Source organism: Podarcis cretensis, assembly GCF_951804945.1.
Source record: "Podarcis cretensis genome assembly, chromosome: 8".
Lineage (NCBI taxonomy): Eukaryota > Metazoa > Chordata > Lepidosauria > Squamata > Lacertidae > Podarcis > Podarcis cretensis.
Genome location: NC_137177.1, coordinates 31,364,866 through 31,377,274, shown reverse-complemented (window position 1 = coordinate 31,377,274; position 12,409 = coordinate 31,364,866). Strand labels below are relative to the sequence as shown.

Below are 12,409 nucleotides of genomic sequence, written 5' to 3'. Positions count from 1 at the left end.
TCATCAGTGGTGTAGTTAGCTAGTTTTAGACTCTGGATTTAAACAATAGCACCCACCCACCCAACAGGCTGCATTTGGGTCCCTTCCTGCTCATTCTGCTGCTTGGGCACTTGGCAGACTATCAGAGAGTCCTTTTCTGAAAGCACCACTGTCCATCAGTGTCTTATACTGTTTGCACCTGATCAGTTTCATATACTTTTATAAAATGTATATTATATTTTCATATATATATATATATATATATATATATATATATATATATATATATATATAAAACCGAAGCACCATAAGACACTCCTTGTCAGACTCTAATCATTATTAGTGTTATTTCTTAAATTTGTACACTGCCCTTCACCTGAAGATCACAGGGCAGTTCACAACGTAAAAATACAAAAGAACACAAAATACATAATAAAACAAGTCAATAACCCCCCTCCCATAAACACATTTAAAAGGCCATAGAATGTTTACTCAGCCAAAGTTCTGGTTACAGAGAAACGTCTTTGCCTGGTGTCTAAAGATTTGTAATGAAGGTGTCAGGCAAGCCTCCTTGGGCAGGGCATCCCACAATTGGGATCATGTTGCCTACCTCCAGTCCTCTCATTGAGGTGGCACATGAAGAAGGGCCTCATATGATTATTTCAGGGTCTGGGTTGGCTCTTAAGAAAAGAGGCGATCCTTGAGATATTGCGGTCCTGAGCCATTTAAAGTTGTTTAATCATATGAGGTCTGACTCCATTGATGGGTGTGACCTTCATTTCTGGCTAAGGAACTTCAGGGCCCGAATATTTATTCACATGCTTTACTGGAACAAAAAAGGTACTTGTAAGTGGCATATATCAGCTTCTGAGCTCCACGGAATTGTCCATCAGTCAGAAATGGAAAGAGAGCAAAATTTCAGGTACACTAAAATTATACTGTGCACTCCATAGTAGGTAGGAAGAGGGAACTTATGACCTTCCAAATGTTGTTGGACTCCCATCATCCCTGTTGATTGACCAACAGACATTTCAGCACAGGGCAGTGAGCCCACTTGCAGCACCCTCAGTTCAAAGGCAAAAACACACAACATACATATATACATAATTTCATTTGTTTGCAGATTTTCCACAGTTCAAACTGTGCTCAAGACAGCTTACAACATGAAAAAAATACATTACAACATAACAAAAGTAGTCATAAACAATAAATAAAACATTAAAAATACACCACCAATCTGAACAATTTCCACGTAAATCACAACAAAATCTAAAATAAAGATACAAAACAGCAACAACCCCCCCCCACAACAAACTTCCCGGCCCAAGCATCTATTCAGCAGCCTCAGCTTTTGTAGCTGGAGTCAATCAGGGCCCCGCCCTCGGTGGGAAAAGGCCTGCAAGGCAGGGAGCAGATCTTCCAGGACTCACAGCCAAGATGGTCAAGAACAGGCTGCCTCAGCCTTGGCCCTCCAGATGTTTTGGGCCTACAACTCCCATGATCCCTAGCTAGCAGGGATGATAGGAATTGTAGTCTCAAAACATCTGGAGGGCCGAGGCTGAGGAAGCCTGGTCAAGAACTTTGTAAAGGCAGACTGGTAAGGGGTGTGGCCTGGGGAAAGAGGCTGTGGCTGAGGAGAGTCCCAAGTGGCCAGAGACGACTGGAGGGCTATATTTAGCCCCCATGCCTGAGGTTCCCTACCCCTGGTTTAAAATAGTCTATGGCTTAATGTTCTCGAAGCTACCAGCATGAGTCTGACCAAACTGCGGGAGGCGGTGGAAGACAGGAGTGCCTGGCGTGCTCTGGTCCATGGGGTCACGAAGAGTCGGACACGACTAAACAACAGCATGGCTTAATGTTATGTGCAAACCAGCTCATTATGAATCCTGGATTGGCTGAAACCCCTACACCCCACCCCTCCTTTCACCGATGAAATGCTGCCTGTGAGAACGCAGGGTTAAATAAAGTTTGGGTGCCTAACAGATTAAAAACTTAAGCCTTTGGACTGAGGGTGCTGCAAATGGGCTCGTTGCCCTGTGCTGAAATGTCTATTGGCAAAAAGCTATGAGAGGTTTCGGTGGGGTGGGCGGGTGGGGAGAAATGAAGACTCTGGGAAATATGACTACAGGCCGACCTTGTTAGAAAGAACCACACAAGCACCGTTAAGCCTTCAAGCCTGCCATTGTTCTCCTCCACCACCACCGCTCACCCCCCCAGCCCATAATTATTCCCACTCCCTGAATCTTACACCCAATAATTCAGGAAAGCTGAGTAATGGAAGAAACAACAGCCATTTTAATCGCTCGGTACTGGTGGTCTCCCCACAGAGAGGTGTGGGAGGGGAAGGGACACCACGAGGGAAGGTTTTTCAAGAGAGCTGCGGTTGTGGTTTCCTGTATTTGGAGTAGTAAAAGGAAGTGTTGGGCAGAAGGAGCCGTTCACCTATCCAAGAGCTTGGAAGAAGGCGTGGGAGGGAGGGAAAGGGACTTCCTGTTTGAAGAAAAGGGACCCTTCAGTCTGAGGCCGAGACACAGTTGGCAACTGGCCTGAGAGCTGATGGGTTTCACCTTGATGGAGGGAGCAGGACAGAACTGAGCCAGCCAAGGTGAACTTGAAGTCATGAAAAAAATGTGAAACAGAAGGGCAGAAAGAGTATCTGGAGAGTTAATGTTACGAGTGCCGCTCATCTCAGCAGAGCCACCCAGAGGCAGACTTTCCCTTCTGTATTATTAGCTCCTTAGAGAGGTGGCAAAAAAGCTTGTCCAGCAGTAAAGGAAGATGTTGAGCCTATTGGGGTGCCAGCATGGACCGATCCACGCTAAGACCTCTGCATCTTCTGAGTGTCCCCATAAGTATGGTTTGGAATGCTAAAGTATAGTTTGTTGCTAAATGACTGGAATAAAGCCAGTATGGCCATTTTGAGGTTGTGTTTTTCTGTTGTTGTTTTTCATGTGGTTCAGCATCCCCCCCCCCCATTTGTACACCTTAGGTGAATAGACAGCTTTTGTTCTGTTTTCCAGACCCAGAAGCAACAGAATTGCTACTCTGGGCTCCATCCCATGAGCCAGCGGGCTCTGGTATCAGTTCCTGCACAGCTACCAGAGTTTTTAAATGTCCAGAGTTAGTGAATATAATCCAGACCAGCACTTTTGCTATGTTTTGTTTAATTTTTTCCTCAGCTGGCAAAGGTTTCCGAGATCAGATCTGGATAGAAAGGCTGGCAAAGTTCTCTGAGCTTGGACTCAGATAAAGAGGCAGGCAAAGTTCGGCTCAGACAGAGAGGTGGGCAAAGTTCTCTGGGTCTAAACTAAACTGAACTGAAGTTAAGACTGAAAAACTGAAATAAACAGAAACTGACAAATTCACCCATCCCAAAGGGTGGGGAATGGTGGTAGGCTGAAGGTTTCATTTAGCATCTGGATATGGCATACTTGGCACTCCATATAAGCAGCTGGTATTGCTTGCTAATTCAAAATCACCTCCATTTGCAATCAGCTAAAGTTCTACTTGATTAATATTCCAATGAAGTTGATTAAAAGGTGCTGGCCTCTTAAAAAACAAATGTACATGTGTGTGTGTGTGTGTGTGTGTGTGTGTGTGTAGGTGGGGGGGGAGCAAGAGAGGGAGAAAGGCATATAAGAATAATTGCCCAATGGAATAAATTACCAAGTAAGCTTGTTGAGTCCACATTGTTAAAAGCTTTCAAGAGTAAGTCTGGAAAACGTCTGTCTGGGATGATTTAGAGATAATTAGTCCCCACTTAAGGGACTAAGATGGCTTTTAAAGGTACTTTCCAGATTTCAAGTGCAGGGCTACATTTTATGCCATGTTGGTTACCTTGGCTTGCTCCGTTGCCTCTTCTGCATGTGTCAAAGGAAAAGAAAAAAAGTATTAGAATTCAAAACCAGAGCCAATGATTATTTATTATTATTATTTATTTTACAGATTACAGTGTATCCTGCCTTCCCCCGTTCACACTCATGGTGTCTTAGGGGTGGGTCCCCCCCCCCATTTTATTGAGAACATATTTAATTCTCACTTCCCTCCAAAATTTGTCTGAAAATGTGTATCTTAACGGAAATAGAAACAGTGCACAGAAATGCATATGTTACTGAATATATCAAGAGCCAGTGTCGCGTAATGGCAAGAGTGTTGGAGTAGGACCTGGAGTAGGACCTGGGAGGCCTGGATTCAAAGGCAGAAGTGCCCTGAGGGAAGGCAGAAGTGAAGGAGCCTGTATTCTGTCAGTTTCCTGTTGGCACAAGAGCACTCTGTCAGTCTTCATTTTATATAATGCATTTGTTTTAGTGTTTAAATTGTAAATCGCCTTGGCAGGAAGACGGTATGTAAATCCAACTAACTACTGTAATTAGCAAATAAAGTAGCTTGCTGGGTGATCTTGGGCTGGTTATATTCTCTCAGCCTAACCTACCTCACAGGGTTGTTGTGAGGATGAAATGTGGAGGGAGGAGAGCCACGTACGCTATATTGAGCTCCTTGGAGGAAAGGTGGGATATAAATGTAACAACAACAACAACAACAACAACAAGAATAAGTAAAATATTACTACTAATAATAACATACAAAAATGCATTATGTTAGAAGTTTCTTGCAAAAAGCTCTATACTTGACAAAACTGAATGCAAAAATGTCTGTAGTAGGAGAAATACACACTGAAAAACTGACTAATTTTCACAAGAACTTTCCCCAAAAAATCACCTACTGATATAGAAATGTGTTGAACTGAAGCCTGGAAACATGGGAAATTGAGAAAAACTGAAACTGACAGCTTGATTCTTCCATAATGACAATTCAAAAATGTGCCACAAAAACAATAACATCAAAAAACATTGTAAAAAAATACATAGAATAAAGCTTTGAGGAGAAATTGTTCCAGTAACATAGAGGAATTAAATTGGAACAGTAATAAAGGCCAGTTAAAACTCCCCTCAAGGCAAAATAAAAGAGTAGTTAGTTCTAAATAAGAAAGGATTTGCTTTGATGAGGACTTGTGAAATAGACCCATAAAGCTTTGTAGATGAACAGAGGGAAGATTTTAACTCAGGTGTTCCTGGTCCAAATCCATTACTCAGACCACTACACCAAGAGAGCCAAATGAGCATATCCTTCACACTAGGAAACCTTCAGGTGATGACAATGGGTTCCTCCAGATGGCTTATTTACTGAACATTCAACCTTATTTTCTGGCACAAAGCTGACACAAAGATTAGACTATGTCTGATCTTTATTTAGCATCAGCAGCGTAGCGTGGGTTGTCAGCACCCAGGGCAAGGCAAGTAATTTGCGCCCCCTAACCCGGGGCAAGGCAAGTAATTTGCGCCCCTAACCCCTAACCTGCTGCCGCTGCCAGCTTCTTCTTGCTGCTGCCTGGGCTGGTCGGGTGTGGTTCTCTCCCGCGCTCCGTGCTGCACTGGGTGGCCGCTGCACTGTCCCTCCCCCAGATAGTCCCTCCCTCGCTCTCTCCCCGCTCCGCACCGCAACGCACGCCTGGCACCCTCCCCCTCCACAGTGGGCGGCGACTCGACAGCTTGGATCGGATTCGCACAGCCAGCACTGCAGTGAGAGAGAGTGAGTGAGCCAGGTAGGGGCAGAGAGCTGTGAGTGCGAGCGCCCCCCCCAAATGTTGCGCCTGGTGCGGCTGGCCCCCCCTGCACCCCCCACGCTACGCCACTGTTTAGCATTCATCCTGATTTGCTTGCATGATGTTTATGTGGCTTCCTCTTAATAATTTGTTCATCCCTCACTTTCCAACGTATTTCCTTGTAACTTTCCTAACAGCAAAAGTTCTGTTTCTTTTTTAAAGTGGCTTTTTATGCAAGAGCACTAGAGCCCTTTAATCCAATTTAACTGTGCAAACTTAAATTTCCGGTATGCATTTGAATTGCTCCTGCAAAACAGTGGTAGTTTGTAAGCAGTCACTGTAACGCAGGCCTGAATTTGACAGGTCTAGTGTTCTGCAGCATACCTGGTAGATTTACTAATCCAGTTCTGATAGACCAACCCATTTTGCTTCCCAATCTCTCTCTGGCTGCGTATACACCATACTTTGAAAGCATAGTTGACACACTTTGAAGGACCTACAACATGACTTTCCTCAGAGAATCCTAGGAACTGCAGCTTATCCCTCACAAAGCTACAATTCCTAGCACCCTTAACAGACTACGGTTCCCAGAATTCTTTGGAGGAGGCCACGTGCTTTAAATGTATGGTGTGTTTGCAGCTTTTCCTATCTCTCCCCCTCACCTCACTTTGTAATTTAATGTTGCGCTTACCACAAAGTACAGTACATGTGGGGATTAGTCTTAAAATGTTCTTTCTCTGAATCTTGGAAAGCATTGGCGATGGCCTGAAATGCACTATACGTTCCATGATTATTTGGCCTTTCTGCAGTACCTTCCATTCATAACATGTACCTTCCATTCATACATGCACCCCACAACCCCAACCACTCTGCCAGCATAATACAGCTTGTCATTTCTGAAACCACATCATAAAGAAAGGGAGGGATCTGCTCCGAAGCACATGGCAATACTCAAGGTAGAGAGCCAAGATGAGAGAGAAGCACAAGGCCGCATTGTTTGGTGGAGCCAATGTGGAACTTTGTGTTGCTATTGGGGGAGGAGGGGTTTTGGGGGGTGGGTGGGTGAGTGGGAGTAGAATTGGTACAAATCAGCACCCACTCATGGTTAAATTGCTTAGATGCTTCCTAGGCTAATAAAGGTTCCATCTTCTTTTCAGATACAGCTGGCTGGAAAATTTTCAGAGGAGAAGTTTTCCCCAGTGGAAACAGGAAGGATGTGGAGGGATGGAGGCCAAGAAATCTAGCAAGTTTCAAAGTGAGATTGGATGGCTGGACTGCCTTGGCCCACTGTAGTTAAGACTGGGGAGCAAAATGGGAGGGAGAGCCAGTTCTCTGGTGCCAGGCTAAAGCTAATCTGTAATTACTAGGGGTAAAAATCTGAGCAGGGGTGGGGTCAGCAACTGGCATCCTTGGGTAGCTTGCCAAGCCCCCAGTGCCCAAAGCAACAGACAACTTGGAGCTGCCGTCTTATTTTTCACACCAGAAGAGCCAACATGGGGGCTTCGGCGCTCACAATAAAATATTTGAGGGGGCCATTTAAATACAGTGGTACCTCTGGATACGAACAGGATCCATTCCGGAGCCCCGTTCGCATTCTGAAGCAAACGTAAGACGTGACTGCGCGGGTCGTGTTTCGCCACTTCTGCGCATGCGCGTGATGTCATTTTGAGTGTCTGTGCATGCGCGAGCGGCAAAACCTGGAAGTAACACGCTCCGTTACTTCCGGGTCGCCGCGGAGCGCAACCCGAAAATATTCATCCTGAAGCTACTTCAACCCAAGGTATGACTGTAGTATGTGTGTGCACAATGTCATGTGATTGATTATGCAGAGCAGGGCTTACCTGGGCCCCCACAATATTTTATTCAAGTTGGCACCCCTGTTCCACGCAAAGATCTGGGGCAGCGGACCTAGACTACTTTGGGGCACTGTGAGTAATTTAAGTTGGTGGATAATAGTTGAACAGCCACTGGGTGTGAAAGAACCCCCAAGCCGCACACAAATGAGTGACCAAAACTCTCCTGCAATTGCATTTTATTACAGAAGACACAGGACTGCAGTGATCTGCTGGAGACAGCATCTGATGTTCAGAGGGCCACAGAGGTTCCAAGCCTATGTATAGACCATATAGACCAGGGGTCAGCAAAGTTTTTGTGGCTTGGGCTGATTCACAGTCCTGCAGACGTTGCGGTGGGCCGCAGTGTGTGCGCACGCACGCATGCGCAAATGCTATTTCTGGCGCGGAGGAGGCATGCGCAGCTTCACATTGGCTGCAGGAGCTTCCTGCAGCCAATAGGAAGCCAACTAGCGTCGTGGAAGCAGTCCCCTCTCTGTTCTGCGCCGGTTTAGTGCGGCGCACGGGAGCCAACCGAGAGGGCGGTTGGGGTCCATAGGCCAGTTAAACGATATAGACCTACATAAACCAGTGTCTGATTTGGCACAGGGCAGCTTACTATATTTCGATGGCTGCAGATAGAGAATTGTTGCAGGGTTTGTATGTGTATGTGTATAAAAGAGAACATATTTGTGTGGTCTACAGGCATATGGTCATATTTAGAGAAATTACAGCAATTGTTAAGAAATCAAAAATATTTAGGGCAACACTGATTGTGGCTGCTTTTCCACTCCCCCGCCTTTTCCCTTTGAATTTTTGAGGACACGGATGAAATCTGATGACCAAAACAGGGAGGGCTTGCTGTTTAAGCCACAGCAGCACAGGCCCTGCATAGCTCAGCCAGCCAAAAGGGAGTAAAGATCTTTAGGGAATGTGCCTTGGAACTGGCTTGGCTGGCTGCTGTGCTTGGAGGGTGGAACACGTTTCTGTTTTTGTAAATTGTTTGTATTAGCTGCTTCATATCCAGCATTGTTCTAGAATTTAGGGAGAAATTATACATATATATATATATGGTATATATATATATATATATATATATATATATATATATATATATTCAGTTGCAAGCCACAAAACAAAACAAAATGCAGCAAAATGCTACTGGCAAGGATCTTTGATCTCGATTAGAGCCAGAGGCCTTTGAGTAATTCATATTTTGAATGCGTTGCTATTGAACCAAGCTGTAGTATTGTCCCACCCTATCCAATCCAGCAAGACAGTTCTCAGTATTACAATATGTACATACAACTATGTCTGAAGTGAGCAATTGCATCAACTTCCCATGTCTCTGGTCTGGATCACTCATTTGTAGTGTGATACTTGTGCAAAATATCATAGAACAGCAGAAAGAGGAGGGCCCTTATGTGTATTAGGGGGTTTGTCCCACTGTCCAGTTTCCTAATTGCAGATGCTTCCTCTAATCCCATGCAATTGATTTCACTCCTAAGGAAACAATGCCTTGTCTCCAGTATTAGAGTAGATCCATTAAAATTAATAGGCATGACTAACTCAGGTCTGTTAATTTCAGTTGGTGTACTCTGAGTAAAAGCTGGCTGGATTCAGCCCTTTATTAGTAGTTGCTAAGGAATGATGGTGCACACTGTTTAAAAAATGGATTTTGAAACCTTTTAGAACTCAAATGGCAAGTTATTGCTTTGAGAAGTCATTCATTTAACAAAAATAAGAAATTGATTTTGTTTTTAAAAAGGGTGGATCATTGGATCATTGTGTGGATCATTGGATATGGGCTGTACTGCACAATTTTTAAATACATCTCTGGATGGTGAAGGGGAATGAGTGCATTAGTTGTCATCGATCATGCCATGGGTGTTACAACAGTTTGTGTGTGTGTATGTGTGTGTGTATACACACACACACACACACACACACACACACACACACAAATAAGAGCTGTTGGCACACATTTTTTGTGGCAGGGCTACCACCTAGTTTTGGTTTTTTTATCATGTTGTTTTTGAGGTGCCATGAAAAACCTAAAAAGCTGGTATGAGCAGAAACCATGGTGGAACAGTAAAATTCACATTTGTAACACAGGGGATGATTTCTCTATAATGCTCTCTCTCTTGCATGGCCTGTGGTACTGTACAGCTGCAGCTGCCCCATTAAATTCATTTGATAGATTATGTGACAACCTTTGCAGATTTCCATAGCAAGCATCTCATGTAGCCCAGCTGACCACCATAGCCCAGCATCATTGTAGTAGCCTAGCTGAGACAGAGGAAGCTGCTTTATACTGAACCAGACCACAGGCCCATCTAGCTCAGTATTGTCGACTCCAAACTGACTGGCAGCAGCTCCAGAAGTTGGTCCTGTTTAAACAAAAAACAAAATAATAATAATAAATCAGCTGCAAGCATCTTTCACAGCTCCAGCCAGTGATATCAAATCACCTCCCAGCTTTTGTGTGTGGACGCAGTTAAGTGTGTTTTGTGCCTGCCACACATTTTGGGCTATTAGGTATATTTTAAAATCCCCTCTGAAGCACAGCTGCATGAAATATGGACTGAGTGAAGACATCCCATCATCACTCTAGAGTGAAGGGGGGAAAGCTCCCTGTTGGTTTTATTTATTGGAGTATTTGTTTTTAATTTAGGAATTAAAAGGAGATGCTTGGTCAAGGGGTTTAGTGTCTTGAGCTGAAGTTTTTCAGAGGCTGGAGTAGATCAGCATCAAGCCTGAAAACATGTAAAGCAGTTCCTTCTCCTTTGTGGATATATAGAATGTCAGCAGCACAAATGTCACTTTGAAGCTGGTAGTCCTGAACCTGCAGCCAGGAAGAGCCTCTGTAAATGTTAAACCACCATGCTGGATGTGTATTCCAGCCTATGCTCAATGGATCTAGGAGAAGATGTGGGCTCCTCTCCCTCTAGCTCCGTTTTGGCAGGCAGCAGCTCTCCAGGGTTTCAGGCAGCAGCCTTTCATCAGTCCATTTTTTTTATTTAATTATTTCATGAGAATTTTGATTGCAAAATGACTAAAAGTGGTTTACAAAAAGATAAAACCAAGAAAAAAATAACAACTCATCTAGCTCAATATACCAGTCTACATGGACTGGTAGTATCTCCCCAAGGATTCATAGAGGAGTGCAGGCCAGCTGTACCTGAAGTTGCCAGGGATTGAATCTCGGAGCACGTAGAAGCTCTGCCACTGAGCTATGACCTTCCCCCAAATAGAGAGGCTAACAAAGTGAGAATTTTTATGTGATAGGCAGCTGCCTTATACCAGTCAACAGTCCATCTATCTCAGTAATGTTGACACTGACAGGCAGCGACTCTCTGGGGTTTCAGGCAGGAGTGTTTCGCAGTTGCATTTAGAAATGCAAGAGACTGAACCCAGGACCCATGTTTTCCCACTGTGCTTTCCTTCTACCACCGAGCTACAATTCAGCATCTTGTTTCCTGGAAGCCCAAAAGCAAGGGTATAATGGCAACAACCTTCACCTGATCTTTGTCCATCACTAACTGGATTCATTCACGTGCTGCTTCAGAGCATGAGAGGTATTAGCCAACATGGCTCATAACTATTAGTGGATATCTCCACCTTTGTCTGTTTCTCTTTTAAAGCTTTCAAGCCAGTGGTCATCACCACATCTTTTGGCCTTGAATTCCACAGGCTAATTTAAACTTAGTTTTGCCCTCCCCAAATCACTTGTCAGTCAGTTTTATTTTGTTTTCTTTTAACCATGCATACTTTTATAAACTTTTAGTTGAGGGTGATGGACTGCAAAAAGGGGTGCAGGAAGGCATCAATTTCTGCTTTACCCCATGCAGTGCTGTTTCTGCTCCGCTGCAGTTTGACTGCTGAATAAATCTACAACATTTTTCTCACTGTCTGCAAAGGCAACAAAGGAGATGTAATTAATTATATAAGCATTACATTACTCCACACTATTCATTTCAATGCTAGGGAAGCACAATGCAAATTGGAAGGAAAAACATCATAAATTACATACAGTTACATATCATTTGTGGATGGAAAACAACAACAAATAGCAACCATATATTCCTTGGATTGATTTCCATTCTGGACGTGGGGCAAATGAGCAAACTCTTGCAAAATCTGATCCTTTTTCCGTTTCCATTAGAACTTTACAACATTCCTAGATGTGAATAATATGGGGTAGGAGAGAAGTATGTTCAACAGAGGGTTGCTAAGTGGGTGGCACCAGCTACTCTACCCCACCCTGAGCCAGGTGAGATGACCCACTGCAGAGGGCTTGCCAGGGAGATCTCCCTGCTTGCAGTGGATGCTAGTCTATTGGGATGAATGAGATACTGCCTCACCAACCTCAGTGGCCCCACCTATCTGCTTTCCTACTTCCAACTAGTCCAGGAGGTGGCACATTGCCTGTCAGCTTCCTCCTTCTCAGTGTCAGTGTTGCCTTTGTAGAATTGAGCAGAGAGGAGGATGGAGATAAAACAAGAAGTAGCTATCTGTGCCTGTCATTGCCTCTGGCCATCACAGGAAGGACTATATCTCAGTGGTAGATTATTTGCATTGCAAGCAGAAGGTGCCAGATTTAATCCCTGGCATTTTCACATAAGGCTGGGAAAGCTCCTGGCCTGCAACCCTGGAGAGCTACTGCCAGTCAGTGCAGACAATACTGAACTAGATGATCCAATGGCCTGACTCAGTATAAGGCAGCTTCCTATGTTCCTATGTTCTCTGGTTGCACCTACTGTTGGTCTCCCAAGCTTTTGCCCTATCAGTCCCAATTGGCACTGATCACTATCGCATGCCAGATAGAATTCTTGTGTGAGGGCTTTCCAACCCACAACCCCCATGGCCCCAGTGGTAAAACAAAACCAAAAATATTTCAGTTTATGGTGTCCCTGGGAAGTCCTTCGTCATAGGTCTCTACAAGTGAGGCCAGAGGAACACTGTCCATCTCACCACAATCTCTTTACATCTGTGA

General features: G+C 44.3%; 1 long non-coding RNA gene across 2 annotated transcripts in view; it reads left to right on the top strand.

Moving 5' to 3' along the window:
* The window catches only part of LOC307222503, a 60,460-nt gene that overhangs the window by 21,143 nt on the left and 26,908 nt on the right, over positions 1-12,409 (top strand). For both annotated transcript variants that reach the window (XR_013841784.1, XR_013841785.1), the window contains exon 3: positions 6,739-6,836. This is a non-coding gene — a long non-coding RNA (uncharacterized lncRNA). The remainder of the gene's footprint in view (positions 1-6,738; positions 6,837-12,409) is intronic.